This window comes from Mytilus edulis, chromosome 5 (assembly GCF_963676685.1).
Source record: "Mytilus edulis chromosome 5, xbMytEdul2.2, whole genome shotgun sequence".
In the NCBI taxonomy this organism is placed as follows: domain Eukaryota; kingdom Metazoa; phylum Mollusca; class Bivalvia; order Mytilida; family Mytilidae; genus Mytilus; species Mytilus edulis.
This window is the reverse complement of record NC_092348.1, coordinates 85,258,100-85,281,612: the sequence shown is the minus strand read 5'-3', so window position 1 is coordinate 85,281,612 and position 23,513 is coordinate 85,258,100. Positions and strand designations below refer to the sequence as shown.

At 29.3% G+C, this 23,513-nt stretch overlaps 2 long non-coding RNA genes across 2 annotated transcripts in view; one reads left to right on the top strand and one right to left on the bottom strand.

The window, feature by feature from the left end:
* Nucleotides 1-4,307: 4,307 nt before the first annotated feature.
* LOC139525519 (uncharacterized) lies at nt 4,308-22,566 on the bottom strand. The gene is made up of 2 exons (XR_011664916.1): nt 22,468-22,566; nt 4,308-6,010 (listed from the first exon to the last, which is right to left on the bottom strand). It is a non-coding gene; the product is annotated as an uncharacterized lncRNA (long non-coding RNA).
* Nucleotides 22,181-23,513, top strand: part of LOC139525521 (uncharacterized) — a 32,656-nt gene continuing 31,323 nt past the window's right edge. Inside the window, exon 1 of the long non-coding RNA XR_011664918.1 lies at nt 22,181-22,294. This is a non-coding gene — a long non-coding RNA (uncharacterized lncRNA). The remainder of the gene's footprint in view (nt 22,295-23,513) is intronic.

Here is a 23,513-nt window from a genome sequence, read left to right as displayed (position 1 = left end):
AATTTCTTCATAAGCAATATAATTGTGACTGTTGAATTCTATGAAAACAAAATGATTTCAGTTTATCATTTTAACTCGAAATTTAATTAGACTCCATTAACTTTTCTATAGCAAGTCTGTTAATGCCACAAGGGCTACTCTTTCTTACTGATAAAATAATATTCCTGTCGATGATTTATACCGGAATAAGATAGGCAGTAAGGTTAGTTTTATGCGCCGATTTTGATGTATGTCTTGTCGTTGTTCTCGATGAAACCGCAGTGACCTTGCCTTTGAATTTTATTTGTTCGTGTAGTATTTTGTGTAAAAAAAATCCTGAACTGGTACACCGCCACGTACTCGACTAAGAAAGAGGTCGATAAAACAGAAAAAGTATGAATAGAAATTTGGATTGCCTGAATTTAATTTGATTTAAACATTTACAAAGTTTTTAATTAGCAATACATTGTCAATTGCGACTGTTGAATTTTGTGAAAACATCATATCATTTGGACTTGAAATTTGTTTAGACTCAATTAACTATTCTTTACCGAGTTCGTTAATTACACCAGGGATACTTTTTCTTACTCGTAAAATTACATTCCAGTCGATGATTTATATCAGTATAGGGTAGCTAATAGCTTTAGTTTTTCACGCCGTTTTTTTGTGTATATCTGCTTACCCTTCCGGGTCACCTGAGATCACTCCTAGTTTGGCGAGGTTTGTGTTTCATAGTTTTAATTTTTCTATGTTGCATTTGTGTTCAATTATTTCTCTGTTCGTCTATTTCTTTTATAGCAACGGTGTTGTCAGTTTATTTCCGATTTATGAGTTTCAATGTCCCTTTGGTATCTTTCGTCCCTCTTTTGACGTTGTTCTTATGTTCAGTCGTGATGTTGTTCGTTTTATTTTGGACTTGAGGTTTATCATTGTCTCTTTTGTAGCTTCTCCTTGTTATTTTCTTTGTTAGTACGAATCTTGTTGATGTTGAAACTTTTGAAACAATACAAAAACAGTACAACATTACTATATGAAGTTCATGCACTTATATGTTTTTGCTTGTAAGAGAGACCGTCTAGACGAATTATGTTCTTTTTAAAATAATCATCATTTGAACAATCGTACTAGTGACTCTGAACTAATAATAAGTAAATACAACGTTAATTGTAACAAACAATGTCGCTTTTGTGTTCTTCTACATTATATTTTGCATTCTAATGCAACATCATTTGTAACGTTCATTTTGATTGGATAACGTCAATAATTGGCATGGCATCAATTCGTACAAATGTTTTAATAAACGAGTTGACTCTTCTTTTTCTATTGTTAATCATCCATTTCTCGATGACGCTATTCTCGATGACGCTATTCCGTTTGCTTATGAAATGTACATCTCGTTTTGTTTGCTATAAGCTCAGATCAGGTTTCAATGGATATCATAATGTTTTCATAGTCAAACTATTTTTACACAGGGATACATAGAATGAAAAAAAGGTTCAAACTTTACTTGTTTTTTTTTTAGTTGTTGCGTCTGAAATCAAGGCGACATAGAGGATAGACGGTATAAAGGACAATGTCAGATATTCAAAACTTTTATGGAGAAAGATTGATGTTCTTTTTTTTGCGTCTATCAGTCCTCTATTGTTTTCATTCTGTAATGTTAGTTAAGAGGGAATACTGCATTCTGGGTATCTGAATCATGTTCTCTGTTGTTCATCTCGACATCTGAATTGTTCTCGCTGTGTTTTTAATGCACATTATGTTTTACTTTTTTGTCTTTGATTAAATTCGTTGTTTAATTTTACATTTACCTTTTCGTATTTGTTAGTTTAAAAAAAAATATGATTAGATCTAAATCGGCGATTCTGGAAAAGTAAATTCCTTATGTACTATAAAAATAACTCTATTATATCTAGGTACATTCAGTGAGAGGTTTAGATAGCTATAAAAAAAAGGTCTAGTCCATCATTTTCTACAATAGAAAATGCCTGTACCAAGACAGTAATGTGAAAGTTGTAAGCCATGCGTTCGATTTGTTTGAGATTTTGATTTTAGAACTTAAGAACGGACATTCCTGAGAGTTCGGTATTTTTGTTATTTTACTTTTTTCAGGTGATTTTTTTGAGAAAAATAGACGAGACGTTCTTTGACAATACCCTGGCTCATATTTTTTGGCTTTGACATTTGTTTAAAAAGTTTACTTCAAATTTATGTATAAAAATATACAGTTTGTTTTGTATGCTTGTATTGTTTCTTTGCAGTTTTTTGCTACATCTGCTCTTTTTGAATTGTTTCTTATCTTTGACTTTTGGTTTATTCTGTCTGATTTGTTCATGTGTTTTGTTCTGTCTGTGTTTTTCGCGAGTATTTGTTGTGTGAAGCTGTATAAACTTTATAGTTCAAAATGAAAGATCATAATTGTTACTTCCTTTCACCTACATTTTAAGATCTTTGGAAAGGCACACGTTCTCAAAATTATTTTATTTAAAAATATTTTAAAAAATCGGATTATGTTTTTTTATTTTTATTTTAATAAACCCTTTCAAATATAAAAATAAATTTGTTCATAAAATCAATTATAAAGTTTTGTTTGATTTTTTTAACATAAGTTACTGATGATCTTGACTAATGGATCTATATTCTCTACCCGTTTTAACTGGCTAGTATAATTTTCGTATGAAACAAAATTCAGACAAATTTTTCCCTTTGTCAAACAAAAGCATCTTACCAAGTTTTTATTTTTTAACGTTCGGATATATTGATGATTTTTTTATGTCACTCATTAACCAACATTTCAACGTGTTCTTTTTTCCCCTCATAAATCCAAAAGCACTTGACATTAAGGATACCAACGAACATTAAAAGTCTGCTACATATCCGGGTTCTTTTCTCCAAATACACACAAATGAACGACTTCAAAAGTGATAACACACGAGGGATTGGTCGAACGATAAGTTGTGTCTGCGTCTCAATTCAGGAAATACTTTTTGTGGTCTAGATATTAAGATATCAAAATCTTCGTCTGATACGTTTTATGAATACTAATTGTGTCTTTTCGCTATGTCTTAATTCGGACAATGATAAGTGCATGGGAGGACGCTTCCTGTCGATACATCTGACCTCGATTCATGCGGAATTCGTTGTGATATCCTGTGCTGTCTGTCGTTGATAAAAAAAGATGTTCGTTGTTTTTCTACGGTTTTCATGATTTATCGACTATTATATTACTTGTTTGTGCGTTTCTCTGTGATGAGTGTTCTTGCGTGTGTTTGTGCTGTACTTTTGTCACTTAGTGTTGAAAATTTTATCGATGTTTTTTTAACATTACCATATAAGAGGTAGGTTTGACTGGCCATTAAACCAGGGTCAACCCACAATTTTTTTCTTAAAATGCCCCGTACCAAGTCAGGGATATGGCAGTTGTTATCAAATACTAGTAGTTCGTTTCTGTGTATGATGTAGTTAAATTTTGTGCACTTCAGTGTTAATATTGTTCCTTTGTTTACCTCTTATAATTGATATGTTTCCCTGGGTTTTAGTTTGCTGTCTGAATTTGTCTCTCAACCAATTTATGACTTTTGATCAGCGGTATTCTACTATTGCCTTTAATTACCAAAAAAAAAAAAACCCCAAAAAAAATCCTAATAAGGAAATCCACGGAAAATCCAAAAGGAGAGTCATTTATCAAATGGCAAAATAGACACCTCAAACACATCAAAAGAATGGAAAACAGCTGTCATATTCCTGATTTGCTACAGGCGTTCTATACAAGAAAATAGTGGATTAAACCTGCTTTTATAGTTAGCTTAACCCCTCACTTGTAATACAGTAGCATACAGTTCCCTAATATTGACAATATAGTATAGGTAGGTACACCTTGGTTAAGTGAACATGTTTTTTTTTTATTTTACAAAATGTACTTGGATGAAGAGTTGTCTCATTGGCATTCATATCACATCTTCTTATATCTATGCACATAGAAAACATGTTTTATGCATTATTTTCAGTAATCGAAAAATATTACGTAGACCATCATTTTTGTGATAAAAAAAAGTATTTGTAATTTTGACTCAACTTGTATCAGATGATTGTACTTTTTCTGACTATTTTTCTCCCTTCTGTTGGTTTGATTGTATCCTGTTTTTTCTATTATTCGGTGTGTTTCTGCGCAAAACTAAAATATCTGTAGTCAATGAATATAAACTGTATGTCTCCTACTCTAATAACAAGATTTCAGTCTGAAACGGTCAATTGGGTCTGACATGCTATTTAAAACAACATTTTATATAAGGCAGATTAATGCATACGCATGTCAAATAATTCAATTCTTTTTCATATGATTCTGTTTATTTTAAACGAAATACAAGGAAGACAAACACATTGTAATTCATTTTGCCTGTAAAAATTAAGTTGTTGCAGGAAAAAGTCTGGTGTCCCACATAAAAAGCCTGGTATATTTGATGAATATTTATAGGAGTTTCATTTATTCAATTCGAAAAACTGACGTTTATTTATAAATTTTACGTTCTGACGAATTGGTTGTGAAAAGGTAGAACTACCGTATAGTGGGTTATTTTAGCGAGTGTAAAATTTCGCGATTTTCATTGAATAAGGTATACGAAATATTTTGGCTCTAACTTGTATGACGGATTCAAAACTGTTATCAATACATTTGCATGTGCCGTTTAAATTGGCGGAATGTTTTTCGGCAATTTTGTTCTATCCGCGAAAATAAGCGAAAAATTGCACCCCGCGAAAATAACCCGCTTTACAGTATATCATGTTAAAGTGACTCTAAATATGTACCCGCTCAAAATTATATATTTGATATTTGAAGTTATTTGTAAATGAAAGATGTTTAACATTAACATGGATTCAATTTAAACAATCAGAGTGAATTCTGCGGTTTGATAATAAAATCAGAAAAAGTTAGTTGAAAAATAACACAGATATCAATCCAAATATGATAATTTAACTAGAAAACAGTAAATGTAATGAGCCAACGTAGACAACAGTTTGAAGACATTAATGAAAATATGATAATAGATGTGAAAATATAATAAAATGTGAAAAAGACAATACAACAATCTAGATAATAGTTAAAGTAGATAACGGACCTTTAGCTGTCTCATTAAAAACTATACTAAATATCCGAGTTTTTAATCTAGACAATTCAGGAAAAAATGACAACTAGACAAAAGTGAAATTTGACAAATTACTTATACAGCATTACAAAGTAAAAAAGAGTAGATAGGGACACGGACAATCATTGTTCAAAAGAAATAGCTGAACTAAAAACAATAGTCAGCAAACAAAACATAGCTAAATATTGAGCATTATTAAAGCTAGCTGATCAATTCATTACAGATACCAAACTTGCACTTTGTACGCCAGACGTGCGGTTTCTTCTACAAATGACTCATTAGTGAAACTCGCGCCAAAAAAGTAAAAAAAAATGGTCAAATATATTGAAAAAGCAGTTCATGCATTTGTATTACCCTTAGACAATAACTTATTTCTAATGTAGACCTTTATGCATCCGGCGTACTAAATCATAACACTGGTATCTTTGACGTCTTTCTGTCGTCGGTACATGTGATTTTTTGGCCCATACGTCTTTCTGTCGTCGGTACATGTAATTTCATGGCCCATACGTTTTTCTGTCGTCGGTACATGTAATTTCATGGCCCATACGTCTTTCTGTCGTCGGTACATGTGATTTCATGGCCCATACGTCTTTCTGTCGTCGGTACATGTGATTTCATGGCCCATTTTTTTTTCATTTAACGATATGCAAACGGTTCCATTTCTTTTTACTTGCATACCACATCGTGGTTCTAAGAAAATAAATGGAACCAATACGTCACTTCTAGGTTTCGTCCGGTCACTGACTGTGTACTACATGTGTTACATGTTCATAAACATTAAGTAACTTGAAGTCGCTAGTAAAGCAGACAACTCGTGTTAATGACTTCTGACACATATATACAGCTTGAAACTACCATATTGACATTATTTTACCAGTTAATCCCTGTAAAAGAAAAGAAAGGAACTCTTCTTACAAAATTGATGTGAAATGGCTCTGTCAGCTCAGTTTGATCATTTCAAATACTGTAAAATAAATTTTTATTTTGCGGCTATCCTTACTTTTTGTTTACTTTCGATCGCCATTGATTATTGTTATATTGACGAAAAGCAAGCATTGCGCACTAAATTCTAAGCTTGTCATATGTTGATTTCAAAAGTCTTTTATTATACTTATTTACAACTTTGTTTGAGTCGCAGGATGATAAGGGGTTGCCATTAAGGGTTTACAGTGTTTAACAACCCTATTTTGTTTCAAACTGATGCTGTCTCATTGAAATATACCCCATTTCTATCAAAATTATGAAAAAAAATCAGAAAGGTAAAATAAAATGAAGTATGCTAATGCTATGACTAAAAGGATCAAATGTTTATGAGAAAGGTAACATTGGATCGTCAATACACACGATTAAAAACTACATCGCAATTACAGCATGTACTTTGTTACAGGAAAATATTACTCTGCTTAGGAAACATGTACCTCGTAAACCTTTTTTTTTACACTGCATGCACTATTTTAAAATATTACGCAGATCATTTATTTTGTGGTTAAAGTAATTTAATTTGTACTTTTGTCTAATTCATTTTCTTGCTTGTGCAGTACAGTGCTATAAACAACTGTCATACAAGTGGGAGGTTGAGCTAGCCTTTAAACTTGATTTAACCAACAATTTTCTTCGGAAAATGCCTATACCAAATTTAGAATATGGCTTTCGTTTTTCACTTGTTCCGTTTATTGATAGCGATTGATTTTGTCAGTTATTATGACCCCTTCCCCTCCCCTGTTGTAATTTGCTCTGGAGTTCGGTATTAGTTTTCTTTGTTATTCATATTGTTTACAATTATTTCCTAAATAAAGGCGACATACGTTTACCGGTGTTCAAAACTCACTAAAAGAGTAGGAAGAGACAAATGAAGGTAACACGCAGTAACTTGAAGAATCGCATAAAATCCAAAAGTAGTTATACAAGCTACGTCGACATGATAAGTGTTTCCTGTTATGAATAACCCGCCAAACCAATTTACACATTCACACTTAGTAAAATTGCACAATCGGGAAAAGGACAAAATCGGGAAAAAGACAAAATCGGGAAAAGTACAAAATCGATAAAATTGTTTTGCGTTAGAAAATCGTAACATTTGGTTTTTGATTTAGTTAGTTTTTCACCTTGCTTAACTTATTCGTTGGATAATGAATAGCATAATTTTGAAATCAGTTCGCACACCTGAACCATTTTTTTTGGTTAAAGACCAACATCACACTCAAAGGGGATCTAAAACAATTATCATCGAAGTACAACTGATTCGTCGTCTGAATTGTAGACAACATATGTTTTAGAATATTGTAATTACGTGATTATTTTGTAATGTATCGAATACTAAAATACATACGTAGATGTCTACTGATCATACTGTGTCACAAATATTTATTGAATATTTAGCATGCTTCACACTAAATTTAGCCAACTTCAGTAACTATCAGAAGACGCATATTATGTTTCAATACTGTTTAACCGGCATAAATGAAAAAAGGAAATATAAGACCTGGTGTTATCCCAATGTGACATACATTCAATATTATGCAGTTTGCCTTTTGTTTGAATGTTCGTTGTTTTTGTAGTTCTTCTTTGTGGACAAGACAGTGTTTGATAATGGTATTCCTTTGAATGCCTTTTTGTCCCAATAAAGTTCAGAATGATTAAACAAAACCAATAGTTTCATTAATGCAAGAATAAGGCGTTGAAATATACCAAGAGAAAGGTATTCTTGATAAAACCAACAGAAAAAAATGATGTTCAAATTGGATTTAGCAATAATAATTTTTCACAAAAAGTTTGACACCAAAATGAATGACAAACATGATTGCTTTTCCATTATTCTTTCCTTAATGGTGATGGTAATGTCCCATTGGAGTGCTCATTTCTCAAAGGTTCAATAAGCATGTGCTTATATTGACAGATCAGGTTTTGAAGAACGCGATATTTTCATTACTTAAAAGCTTTAACGACAAGAATATTCTTGTCATACAGTTACTTGATGGGGATTAATTCTAAGAGAATGATTCTTTTGCCTGAATATAATTGAAAAGGGTATTTGAAGTCTAATTTCTATGTAATATTATATAAATATGATGTCGGTTTATAGCATATGAGTAAGAATTAGCGGCATTTTTAGTGTAACTTATTTTTGTCGCGTCTTAGCGAATAATATGCCTGTCACTAAATTAGTTGCAAAATATTTATAGCAATCTCAAAAGAAAAGAGAGGGATGCTAATTTTGAAAGCATTTAAAGTCTACTTGTGTAAATTAATTAAATTTAACAACTGTTTTTTTTTGTTGTTGTCACCATTTTGAGAATGTCTGCTACAAACGATGTGGTATACATGTACTTACACAGTAATGTGGCATTCACAAACTAGCTAAACGACGTTTTTCGCCGCCAAGATCAGTTATGCTTTTCGTAACAAATAACTAACAAACAAACAAAAAACAAATAAAAACAGCATTTATACCCTTTTTTATCTAGTTATCGCCCTTTTCACTCTCTCAAAAATTCATAATTGCGATAAAAAAATTAAAAAAAATATTTCTGCATTAATTTGAATTTGGATTAATTGTGCAAGATTTCATACTAATTTTTTTTATCAAAACACATATGCAACTAATTCAATACTTTAAAAACTATAAAACGAAATTCTGCAGGTTGAATATATACCTTTTCGTTTGAAAGCATTGATTTTTTTTCGGCAAAAAAATCAAAACTGTGAAACTCTGTGTTATCAACTTAAACAGGCAAAAATTTAACATTAAAGTAAGTCTTGCTGGTTTTTTGATCATGCATATTTCGATATCGCATATCAAAATTGATACTCGTTGCTATATATCTTAGAAAATATTTTTAAAAAGCAAGAGTGTATCTTCCTGACGTATAGTTCTGATTTTGGCTATATTTGATAACATGTGATCTGTAACCTTTGATAACTAAACAGGCTTAAATATTATGGTAATAACTATAATGGTGGCATATTTTTATTTATTGTCATTGATGGCGATTTTCATATTTATAGTGTGCAACTCGACTAACAGTTTCATGGGTATTTGTCTTCGAACTCAATGTACTTCTTAAGTTTTGACATTGTCAAAATACCGATTTCTGCTCTGTTATCCCATTTCATCATAAGAAAGAATTTTATTTGAAAAAACTAAATAAGACTTTGACTTTTCGAAAAAAAATTGTTTTCGGCAATACAGATGTTCTTGCATAATGTTATATTTAAATTTAATAGCATGTTTTTTTGTTTGTCCTGAGATTAGAAAATTATAACATTGTGATTTCTCAAATATTACTTAAGAAATAATTCCTTCATGTCATGCTCTATGCTCATTTTAACATGGGTAGGCATTATATTTGTCGATATTTTACACTGAGCGTTAGCAAGGTATAAAATGTGGTCATATATAATGCCTACCCATGTTAAAATGAGCATAGATCGTGACATGAAGGAATTATTTCGATTCTAATAGGACAAATACAGTATTTTTATAGGTTGAAGCGTACGAAAATACCGTAAAAATCTTTGGCTATTCCCGTTTCCTCCCCGAGGAGTCTGTACATTACATTTCAAATTTGATAAGTTTAAAAACTACGAGCAGGGAAAATATATGTTGTTTTATAAAAATATATAATAAAAGTTTATGTTAGCTGCTTAAATATATATATTTTAATGGCTAACGATGGAGATAACGTTAATATATATAAACAGTAAGTTCGTGCGCATGTGTCAAACATATTTTGTGCTCATTAGAACACGGCTTTGTTTACAAAGCGTAATAAGGACGTCATATTAGAATGCTATTTTAAGGTTGGGGGAAGGTTCAAACACTCAATGACCTATATCTCATTATATCTTGCTATTATGGAAAAAAATACTATAATACATATGGTGTAAATGGCAGACTTTTTAAATTCATTTAATCCCCGGGTCCATTTAATGTTTGACATTTAGTTTTGTCTATTTATGAAGATATAATGATGACTCCTAGATATTGTTTAAATCTTATTTATTGTTCGGGTTTTTATAGGTCTCATGGACGTATACAAAGCATTATATACATAGCGTCGAGGCACATTGTCGTTTTCGTCTTCACTCACTTCTTTAGGATTTATCCTTCTATGCCATACCGGGGTTATACTACAAATGTCCAATGAAAAAGCCAGACACTCCAAAGAGTATAAAAACTTAACAGTAGAAAAAAAGTATCAACTTTAGTCCTGAACATAAATGATTGCTTCAATAATACCGAATCAAAACAATATTATTACCAACATTTAAATTCAAATTATGCAATAGTTCTGTTTTATCGAAATATTGCCTTCATTTTAACATTTTATTATTAAATATAAACACGTAGGTTCTTAACTGAATATTTAAAAAAAATATTCAGCTAAGTTTGAAAAAAAATGCTCTCTATGAGAATACATTAGAGGCATAAAAGCAGTATAGTGTGTTGATGTTGTCTAAACAAGATGGGTTTTGCTAATTTTACCTTTAAGGTTTGTGAATATCTCTGAAACCATCCACTGAGAGATACCACAAATCTTGATCTGATAAATGATTACATGACATTGTCATTATTGCCTTCAAGAACAGTATTTTGAAATTCCCCACACCAACAAATTGGTTATTATTTCGTCAACGATTTACACCTTGACGTGATTGAGAAAACTGATGTGTACTGTTTTTTTTTATCGATAAATAATTACTGTAAAAATATTGGTTAAATGAATCAGTGAATCTAAATTAGTTGTAGGTTAAGCACTTTTTTTAAAATTGACTGTAAAATAAAAGACCTTATTTACATGTAATTTTAAGCAAAGCATTATTATCATTCAAATACAAAAAGCAAATCTAGCTTCAAATTTCATTTTTAATACGTTAAGATACAAGATTGAATAAATAGTTAAATGCCCATTTAGAGATAAACATAAACATATATATATTGGTTAAATGAGTCAGTGAAACAAAAAAGTGTTTAATATATGTGGTTGGATAGTGAAATATCCTAGTGCTTCTATTACTGTTTACACTAAAAAGATCAAGTATTATAATCTTGGTAACTTTGATAACTATAAGTTGTAAAAAAATAAAAATATTTTTATCTTCACTTATCATTAAAGCTATATGTAGATATTTTGCACCCAATTAATGAAAATAACTCCCTAAATATTTTTATTTTATTTTATCAGTGGCTATATAACTTTACTATTTCTAAACTTCTTGTCTGTCTTTTTTCCAACGTTTTTAAAGTGTTTTATTGAACATTTTGAAAATATGCCTTGAAAACCAATTCTTGACTAATGAAGGAAACAGTAGTATACCACTGATATAAATTCATAAATCGTTTGAGACAAAGCAAATCCCGGTCACAAACCAAAACCGAGGGAAACACATCAACTATAAGAAGAAAACAACGAAACAACAGAACACTGAAGTGCTACAAAAACAAACGACAATGCAACATACATAGACACGAACTAAACAACCGCCATATTTCTGACTTGCTACAGGACATTTTAAGAAAACATGATGAGTTGAACCAGGTTTTTGGGCTATCTAAAAGATCCATATATCTAATGATCTGAGCATATGTATGTACACTTTATTTTGTGAGTTTTATTGCGATTAGCCTGACCGTTAAAGGAGAAGTACATACCAGACACAAAATTTACATTGCTATAAGTAAAATACTTTATAATGATAATAATGAAATATTTTTCCAAAATCTCATACCTCAATTAAGCCTAATTTTTGATTCACTTCTTTACTATCTTAATAATTTTTTCAAACAGGCGAACTGGTTTAAACTTGTAATGGTAACTTGGCAATATTGGTAATATCTGGGTATGTCTAGAAATTTAATAGAGGTTGATGTATTCACCTATTTAAATAGTAAACAAAAGTAAGTCACTGATGATCTTATATTTCAGACAAATAATTCGTTTATAATATTGTATTTATTTTGTGATTGATATTGAAATGTACGAATTATAGTTTCAGTGCTCTGTTTTTTTCTAATAATAAATGTAATGCAAAACTTCATTCATTCAGTATATTATGCAGAATTTCAAAAAATAAAATGATTTATCTCATCTTTTGATACCTTTTGATAAGGTTTTAGGTATATTTCTGGGGTGATTTGACCAAAACATTTCTTCATGAAAGTCGATCCAAGATAGTTTTTGCTATTTCGATATTTAATTATAATGATATTGATATTAAAGTGAGACACTTATTTTCTTATCGTTATAATCTTTGTCTGAGAGAATTCAGATTAGTTCTTCTAATAATTATGAGCAATGGTTAGAACAATTAAAAGTTTACGCAGTGTTATGTAGTGCAGTTTATAAAAGTGACATTATTGGTCAATTATTACGTCTTCAAATTGAACAATTTCATTCTCAATAATTTTTTTCAAGTTTGGTAACTTATTCCACATCTTTACGTTTATATTCATATCTGTCATAGTTCATCAATGATAGTTGTCAACTAATACATTTATAATGTACGTATTTAACCTTTGTTGTAGATAAAACTCTTTTATCACTGACTGTAAATTAAAAGACTTTATGTACATGTAATCTGAACCAAAGCATTATCATAATTTTAAATCTAAATATGTCCATGTCTATACTGATATTGAATGTATATTGAGGATATTACTATAACACGAAAACATGCTTGATCCATTATATCCTTTATAAAGTATAAATGAAATGTTGAATATAATAGAAGCATATTTTTGATATCCGCTATAATATCATTCAACTAAATGAATAATACAATCTGCTTCAAATATTTGTAGGAACTATATGCCCTGTTTTTCGAAGGTATCTATGGACTGAGACGGGTCCGAAAGTCGTTTAGTCCTACACAGTGTTTTTTTAAAAGTGTATTAAGTAAGGACACGTCTTACAATTTGTCGTTCGTTTAGGGCACCATAATATGTTTTAAATGGTTTCAGTTTATTTATAAAGTAAGAACTTTTACAGCTATAGTGATTGATAATTCATTTTACTTAAGTAAGACTATTAGTGCTTGAAATGTAGCACCAAATGAGATGGTTTAATGAAATAACAATTCTAGTCCTCTGCAATATCATTGTTCTTTGAATATGTTCCAATGAAATTATAGTGTATGCGTTCACAGTTTTTACAATCTTACAAAACTATAAAGTGAGAGATTAATCTAGCAATAAAATTCTTCAGAAAAAATCTGAAACCAAGTCAGATATATACGGAAGTGCCTTCAAATGGTTCTGTGGGTTGATATAGCCAAGGGTTCCTCCTCCTTTGAAATTACTTTAGAGTTACGGGTTTTTTTTAATAAATTTTTAAGATATTTTAATGTATGTCTTATACAGGCAATAAAGAGTTGTTACTTTTGATTGAGCAACTAGGAAAATTGATTATGCTATATATATGCACACAAACGTTTATATTCATATCTGTCATAGTTCATCAATAATAGTTGTCAACTAATACATTTATAATGTACGTATTTAACCGTTGTTGTAGATAAAACTCTTTTATCACTGACTGTAAATTAAAAGACTTCATGTACATGTAATCTGAACCAAAGCATTATCATAATTTTAAATCTAAATATGTCCATGTCTATACTGATATTGAATGTATATTGAGGATATTACTATAACACGAAAACATGTTTGATCCATTATATCCTTTATAAAGTATAAATGAAATGTTGAATATAATAGAAGCATATTTTTTATATCCGCTATAATATCATTCAACTAAATGAATAATACAATCTGCTTCAAATATAAGTAGGAACTATATGCCCTGTTTTTCGAAGGTATCTATGGAATAAGACGGGTCTGAAAATCGTTTAGTCTTACAGTGTCTTAAGTAAAGACACGTCTTACAATTTGTCGTTCGTTTAGGGCACCATAATATGTTTTAAATGGTTTCAGTTTATTTATAAAGTAAGACAGCTATAATGATTGATAATTTATTTTACTTAAGTAAGACTATTAGTGCTGTAAATGTAGCACCAAATGAGATGGTTTAATGAAATAACAATTCTAGTCCTCTGCAATATCATTGTCCGTTGAATATGTTCCAATGAAATTATAGTGTATGCGTTCACAGTTTTGACAATCTTACAAAACTATAAACAACAAGTGAGAGATTAATCTAGCAATCAAATTCTTCAGGAAAAATCTGCAACAAGTCAGATATATGAAGATGCTTTTAAATCTGCTGTGGGTTAATATAGCGAAGGTGTCCTCCTCCTTTGAAATTACTTTAGAGTTAGGTTTTTTTTTTAATAAATTTTTAAGATATTTTAATGTATGTCTAATACACGCAATAAAGAGTTGTAACTTTTGATTGAGCAACTTGGAAAATTGATTATGCTATATATATGCACACAAACGAAGTTTCATATTTTAATTCTGGGAGGCTGGATGTTTTTTTTTCTTCAAGCTAGATTTTTCAAAATCGCGTGAAACTGCAGCTACGGATATGATAGTTGTTTTCCATTCGTTATGTTGGATGAAATAGCCGACCCTTTGATTTTGCCAGGATTCAAGGAAATCCGCTTTTGTTGATTTAGAGATCGAAATTATTGTTAATAAAAGTTATAGAATAGTGGTTATTGTTTTGTATTTGAAGCTTTGCAGATGTCCGTCGTCAGTTTTACTATCGTATATATCCGTTTACCAGTAAATGTTATTACTTCTTTTATATATTTTTAGTATTGATATTTAAATTTTTAGAGGTAATTTTCTAATGAAGAATAATAAAATATTACTTAATACAACTTAGGGACACTTCTGATTTTGGATTATTCTCGGACAGCCTTTACTTAGGTCTTAGAAATATCTTAGAATCTTTCTATGATAGTTATAAAGTCTTTCATAAGATATGTCTGAAAACTTATCTTTGAACACTTTTAAAAACCGGCCTTCTTTGTCATTATCATGTTTTCAGCACGTTATACCTTTGAGATTAATACAATCATAAAAAAGCAACAGTAGCTTACCAATATCTCAAGTGTTAAGACAAATCAAGATAAACCAGAACTAACGGAATTTAATGAACTCCAACAAATGAGCACGATCAGATTCATCGGTAGTGTAAGCGGCTAATCTGCATATAAATTTGTTCTTTATAAACAACGTCATCAGGCTTGGTTGACTTTTGTCCTGACGTCATAATAGGAAAGCGAGAAATTTTGACGTCATAATATTGAATTTAAAAAAAACTGCGTTAAGGGGGCTCGCGGGTCTAAATCAAGTTTTTTTTCCTAATATAGGATTTCGCTAGATTTTTCTATAAATTAACTTATCTGATACTTAAGAAGAAAATAAAATTAAAAAAATGGGGTCACCGTTCATTTACGCTCACAATCTGCCTTCTAGAGAAGCATACATTTTTGTAATTGTACTTTTATTCTGTTATGTTGAACTAATAGGAGAAATAAAGGTAATATCGAAATAAAGAAGAACCTAATTACAGAAATCGCTAAAATTTTACAATAGGCTAGTTTAAGAACAGCTTATTTGAAAACAGAAATAAAAAATATAGGTCACCGATGAGTTAAAAAAGATATTTCAATTTAAATGCCAGAAAATGGCATTTTTGCATCAAAGGGAGATCATTTGGAGCTTTTTCAATGATATAAACATTTCAAAAGTCATCCGGGACAAAAACGAATTATAATTTTTTAATGACTTTTGTCCCATATGATAAAGTAACAACTAATAAAGTAATAAATAAAACGTGTAATGAAAAAAAACAAATGTTTAATTTTTTTCTGAAATTTGTATACCCTTGAACCTCCTTAAACGAGCTACGAATAAGTAAAAAATAATACAACTTAACATCTAAAAATAAAGATATAATTCTTATTCCAAAGTAAGCAAGTATTATTCTTTCGTATATGTGGGGTTTTTTTTTATAGTTTATTCACACATTTTTTGTATTGAATTTTTTTATGAAAATTTTATTGACATCAATAACAAATGAAACATTTTTTATTTCATCATTCAAAATAATTAAGACATATCGTACAGACAGCTGTATATGTTGAAGAGTATATGTTGATATCTTAGTTAATTTATGTCGATGGGTTGTTGTCTTGTTGAAGAATGCAACAATTTTGATTATAATCCTGGTACTTTTGATAACTATTGCTTTATTCATTTTTTTCAATCCAGAACAAAAATGCTTATCCCTCTCAAACCTTTGATATAAAAGTAAACGTTGTTTCAACTACAAAATCTATAGGAACAAAACTCCGAAATTAATAGCTTGCTTTCTATGTTAAATTCTGTCATTTGAAGCATTTTTATATATTTTGCCTGAAGTTTGAATTCAATGATAGCCATTTCAGGCCAAAACTAAACTTTTTCCTCAAAATTGAGCATACCTATTCTTGCACATTAGAGCGCACTGATTCAAGAAATTTAGTACAACAAAAAAAGTTATCTTTCTGACTTGAAAACAGTCAGATATGCCCTTCTGCTTCAATTCATACATTTTGTTTATTATTCAAAAACTTATACTGTGGTGTAATTTGATAACAAAACATCTCAAATACTTTATTTATTTACAAAGTTACAGTTATGCGTTAGAACTATTTTGATTATACCACATCTTTTTATTCTTATACTTTCATGTATGTTCTTTCAGACAGGGCCCGATTTAGAAGTTCTCGATAAACATTTCATCGCATTCCAAATTACTAGTGTACATAATATGTTAACGGGTTTTTATTTTGTATCTCTTAGCAATTGTAGACGTTCATGTCATTTGGAGAGATTAGTGATGTGCATACCTAATTTATCCATTTGGCTGGTTATTCCATTGGAATATTTCATCTCTCTTCAGATACATGTTAATGTTATTAAAAATCCAAATTGTAAAATTTCTAAAAAAAAATTAACAAAGATGAAAACGACTGCAAATATTGTTCTATTTTTCAAAAACCAAGGACAGTTATATTCCGCTTTCATCTGATTGGAACATGTTATACCTGGTAAAGTCATGGATAAAAAGATCAAATTTTTTAAGTCAGCAGACTTAGATAATTTATCTATTTTCCTTTTAGTTGCATATTTGTTTTTCTTCTTAAGTTTCTATTTAAAAACAAAAATAAGACTGAACAGTAAAAAGAATAATAAAAAAAACTACTATAACATTTTATCAAAATGATAAAAAAAACCAAAAAAAAAACACGTCAGTACCCAGAAGTAATACTTCAAGACCATTGTGTATTATTTGTGAAACTGATATGGAATATTTATACGTCCTGTTCCGATGAAGTTTTATTTTTAGAAAAAAGACGAGACGTTCTCCTTGACATTTACAAACTATATATGACACTATTCACCTCATAACTAAAATAACTGAAGATATCTTGTAAGAAATTTCAGTTTTCTGATGATAAAAGCTTCTATGCTGCAAAAATCTATGTGATTTCAAATTGTCTTGAATTAATGTGTTGTAATTGTATTAATGAACGGGTGTAGAGTTCACGTCAATAGAAAAAGAAGCTTAACAACTGAAATAATAGAAGAATTCTAGACATTATCACACAATACATTCTTTATAAAATACACGGACCTGATATTCAACTGTCCGAGGATTTGCTCTAAGACATTAGCTGGTGAAGACTGTATTTTATTTTTAATCATAGACCCACTCTTTATGATAAGTCTTACAGCGCCCGTATCATAATGTTCTTATGATTATCACAAGTTATAAGTATGTTCAATTTTAAAACGTTGTTTCCTATTCCAGATTAAAATACTAGTTATTCACACTATTAACTTCAATATTACTACGATGATTGATGGTGTAAGGCACATAATAATTTATATACTGTTAAGGACCACCATAAAATACATGTAGCAGAGGTAAAAAAAACAGAAACGTTTTCCATCATGAATATGTTAATTTAAATGGAACTTTTATAATAGGATATTTATAGTAAACTATTATAATATGTGTGAAGTATTTGGAAAGTTTAATGCATTGAGGAAAGTTTTTGAAATATTTAGGAATTCTCTAAGGAATTTAAAAAATGATACAGCAAATTATGCACGTGTATATATATATATATGTTAACATATACTTTTTCACATTTTTTGGTCTTTTGGCAAATGTTGTTTGTGCTGTATTAAGACCCTTCTACAACGAAAATTGTTATACATGCACACGTATAAAAATTGCGATTTTTATCCAACGCAATCATATGTTTGAACGTAGTTTTCAATTTAGACTTATTTATATATATATATATATATATATATATATGTTTAGTATAGCGGTCCTAATCACTAAACTAGTATATATATTTGTTTAGGGGCCAGCTGAAGGACACCCCAAGATGAAGGGAATTTCTCGCTGCACTGAACACCTGTTGGTGACCTTCTGCTGTTGTCTGTTGGGTTGTTGTCTCTTGAAATATTCCCATTTCCATTCTCAATTTTATAAGGCAATCAATGCATTCAACTTTTTTTTTTAGCTTTGCATGTTCTCCTAACACGATAGTTCAAACTAAAAACAATAAACAGACAATGCATACTCCATTATTTTGCAGTAGTAAAAGTGAGACGATAGTCACTAAAGAAGCAATAAGTAGAAATAAAACTAACATCGCATTGCCAAAAAAAGAAAAAAAGGACAAACAAAAGTGCGTAAATGTTTTATTGTTGTTGTATTGTTTTGCACAAATCCACTTTAGAATATTTTGACAGTAGCAAAATAAATGTTTTACAGATATAAATGTGAAGAAAAAAATATTATGGTTATATTGAGATGATCTGCAAACTTGCGTTCTGATGTCGTAACTTTTCAAAAATATTTTAATCCTAGGTTAAGTCACTCTCAAAATTTTACTACAGTAGAGATTAAAGGACATAAAGAAATAGAGTTGACCATTCACAACAAAAATTATAACCAACTCTACAAAAATTCCGAAAAGATTTTGAATATAGATTTTTTTTATATTACTTTATAGCAAAATTATAAATAAATACGATGAAACGTGGGTAATGATTTGAATTATTTATGCTCAATTATCAATATTTGTCCCAATTAAAAACTATTTTACATTTCGTATGCAATAGAAAGTTGAAGATTAACTCCACTTGTTTTGCATGTATATTGTATAAAAGAAATATAAGTAACATCAACCTTTTATTCAACATACTTGAAATACAATTTTATTTTACAAAGAATTGTAATTAGATACACATTTATTTAGGTGTCAATATTTTTTTTGATTTGTTGCATTTGCAAAGATTATCTAAAATTTAAAACTGCAAAATTTTCTAGTTTTACCAACACGTACACACTTTTGTGCTCAATATCTTAATTTCAAATGATATGAATTTGTTCTAACTTAATAATGTTGTTGATTGAAATAAAGCCTAGAATTTAAATACAATTGATTTTCAAAAAAGTCCTCCCTAAATCCTTGCTAGTTGAATATTCTTAGAGTAGGTTTTTAGTACAATTTATTATTTTTTTTAATACAATTTACTGTTATTTAAGACATAAAAAATAAATCTAAAATGACATTTTTTTAGCTAAAAACGAAAAGAAAATTTTAACTGTTAAAACAAATTTAAATCGTATAAAATGTAGCACACCGATGGATTCATGAAAATGAATATTTGTTTTGATTTTGTACGCATCAAATTTTTTATTATTTATAAAGGTATTTTCTATTATTTGAAAATTATACTTCTGCTAAAAATGTCAAATCATTCACAATCAAAAAGCCGATTCCAGAGAATAAATAAAAAAATGCATGTATGAATATTAAAATGAGTAGATGAATAAATAAATGAGACATTAATTCATTACAATAATTAATGAGAATTATTATTTGAAACAAACATACATCTATTTTTATCGAAATTTGTCTTAATGAATATCCATTATGGATAAATTAATAAGACAATTCGAATCTTAGTATTCACGGATATTTCATGAGGAATAATGCGTAAAAATTCAATAAATTAACTCTGTAAATTAATTCTGTAAACAAATGTTGATAAATAATTTGATACCAAAGGTTATAATTTCGTCTTATCAAAGTTAACTTGATTTGATATTTTCATGGATAAATAATATTTTAACATCGGGAAACTAATATTACCTAAATCTACGGTAAAATTATAAACGCACGAAATTTATTTCTAAATAAATATATATTTAATATAAAAAGAAATATCTGAATTTGCAAATTTTCAGGTCAAATTGGTATCTTTAATTGATTAGAAAAGCATTTATTTTACTTCAGAATATTTCCCTTAGGCATACCCCATATTTTTATCAGAACAAATAGCTAGAAATAAAAACGTCTGTGATTGGATAGAATTTACCCACACCTATTAGCATAAATGCAGCATACCATAGCAGTATGGAACAAAGGTAATATCAATTTTAATATTCGATCTTTTTAACACTAATTATTGTTAAGTTTTTTTTATGAAAGAAAATAAACAAGCATTATATTTTAAGAAGCTTGGGCTTTGATTTGGGATCGGTGGAAGTTAAGTACGATTAGAATAGTACCAGCAATCGCATTCAGAGGATAATTTATTGTGAAAGTGCCATGTTATTTCCAGACAAAGCTTCTATATATGAATTTGTCCTTGGCACGAGTGCAATGCCATTTACGGAAATAGCTTATATACAATTTCTTCATTAACATTCTACAATCTTAAAATGAAATTTTTTCTTAATATTAATTTAGGTTTTTTAAACAATGCATTTTCGTGTTTTCGAGATATGTAGGTCGTAGTAGAAATCAAACTGCTGCTATTTTTTTCTTTTAGTTTTCGGTTTGTTGAAATTTTGAGAGAAACAATTGTAAAAAAAAAAAAAAAAAGTTTATTCCCATTAAAACATATATATTAAAATCTAAGGTGAAAGTTTTATAAAAAGCATAAGTGAATTAAAAAAAATAATGAACTTAATATGCAGCAGTTTTTGGACTCTTTAAGATATGGTTGGATGAATAATAATATAATCTGTAATTTTAAATAGTGGAATAAATAAGGCCCAAATGAACACTGCCTTACAGTTATTGCTCTTTTATTTTTATTCCAAAACACCAATATGTCTCGTACAAAAGCAATATTACTAAAATATGAAAACTGTTAGACTGATGATCAGATGAATATGAATTAGATAATATTTGAAAATACATGTTTTACTTGTTAGGAAAATTCAGAAAAAAAGACAATTAAAGACACGAAAAGGAAAGTGAAAAAAGAAAAGAAAATTTTATTTTGTTGCACACTAGTGTCTCTGTTGTTTCGTTGTTTTCCTCTTATAGTTTTTAACCCTCGGTTTTATTTGTAACTCGGATTTGTTTTCTTTCACTCGATTCAAAACTTTCAATCAGCGGTAAACTACTGTTGCTTTTGTTTATTAATATGTGTTTTTATTATATTACATTATGAAATAGGGGGGGAAATTCTAATTGAATAATTTTTCTTCCTTCAAAAACACAAAAACAAGAAATTATAATGGACATCTATTGTATTTATTATTATTTATAAACTGACACAGATATTTCGACCTAAAAGTTAAATTTAAAAGTAACCAAATATGACAAATTAAATGACTTTTGTGTTCATTAAAATTTGGTATAATTTGGAACTGCTAAATCTACACTTTTTGGGGATATAATTATTTGTTTATTTTTGATATTGATTCTCATGTAAAAAGAGTTCGTAAAAAATCGACTGACTTAAAAAAAACTGGTTGAAAAAACTTTTTTTCTTGTTCAACGAAGAACTAAGTGTTTTTATAATGTAGGTTTATTTAGATACACCCCTTAGGTTGTTTGCTCAATCGGGTATGTCCAATTTACATCGAGATATTTAGATTGATGCAAAGAATATATTTAATTAAATGAGGTCTCTCAGCAATTTCATCATATATTATGGTAAACCTAAAAAAAAAATGCAAGATTTCCTATCACATCTTGGTGTAAATAAAAATATTATTATGGATGAATCCAAAAAATAAATGAAGTAAAAGGTGGTCGATACAATTGATTTTTCTAGATAAAACTGGAAAAGCGTGACAGTCGAATAAAAAAGATTGGACACATATACAATTGAGACATATTAAAAGTAAACAAAGCAGGATTTTAATGGGAGGAAACTGCAAATGAAGGTATCTGATTTTTTTTAGATTTTAAACAAAATGAAGAAATCATTTATTTATTTCACTTTTTTGAGGTGTTTATGATTTTAAAACAATGACGAGTGAAGACATTTTAGGTGAACAAATAAAAGCAGGTGTAAAATTGAATATTGATACAGATAACAGACAAGAAACGTTCTTACCTTCAAATATCCAGACAGACAAAAGTATTACGTAATCTGTCAATGTCTGGTTATAAAAATAGGCAAACAAAGGGAGACTACTCGTGTTTCCTTGCAATTATTTTAAATGATTCGAGGAAACATTATGATCAATGTAAGTAACTATGTCAAACTACTTTTATTTGCAGTCATCTCATTGATTTTTGATATTTTTTTTTTAAATATTTTAATTTATTCTGATAATATTAAGCATATACACAGATGCTATACATGAGGTGCTTCACTTCATATCAAAACACATAGGGATATTGCTAAGATTCAAAGAAAGAAATGAAACATATTTTACATTTTATGCTAATTCCCTTGTTTCCCTTTTTTCTGGCATTTTTGAAAATTACAAAACCTCTAGCTTGTCATGATACTGTTAAAACCTTATTTTTTTTATTGTTAAATGTTAATAAGAAAAGGTTGTTTACTGGACACTGAAAAAAATACATTTAAGAATCTAATGTCTTCGTACAGGATTTGTTAGACTATATATATATATATATTATGCATATCATTAGCATCTCTTTTTATGGTCACTATGCCACCACTTCCACATTTAAAGAATTATGATATACATGACGTTTTGTTAGTCTTACTTTTGATAATAGTTTATCCCTTTAGCTCTTATCTTCCAATGTGAAGAACAAAAGTCTGTCTGGGAAATATCCTTGCTAGACATGACTAAATCATTTAAAATTAATTCAAAATTGTCGTCTCAGACTATCTGTATATGATTCACAATTTTTCTATTATGCCGGGAAATTCGTCATGATTCATCCTTTTAATTGGTTTTTCTTCAAAAGCCTATAAATTTCAGTTTGTGACAAAACGAGGCTTAATACTGTATTTTCAGTTTTAAAATGTCCATGGATCAAGGATAAGGGTGTTTATAAATAGTTTTTATTAAAAAGTTAATTGTAAATTATATTCCATACAAAAGACCTCTCCACTTAAAAAGTAAAATTCAATATTTGTATGCAACTTCAATGTCAAGGATGTTCATCTTAGCAACATGGAGA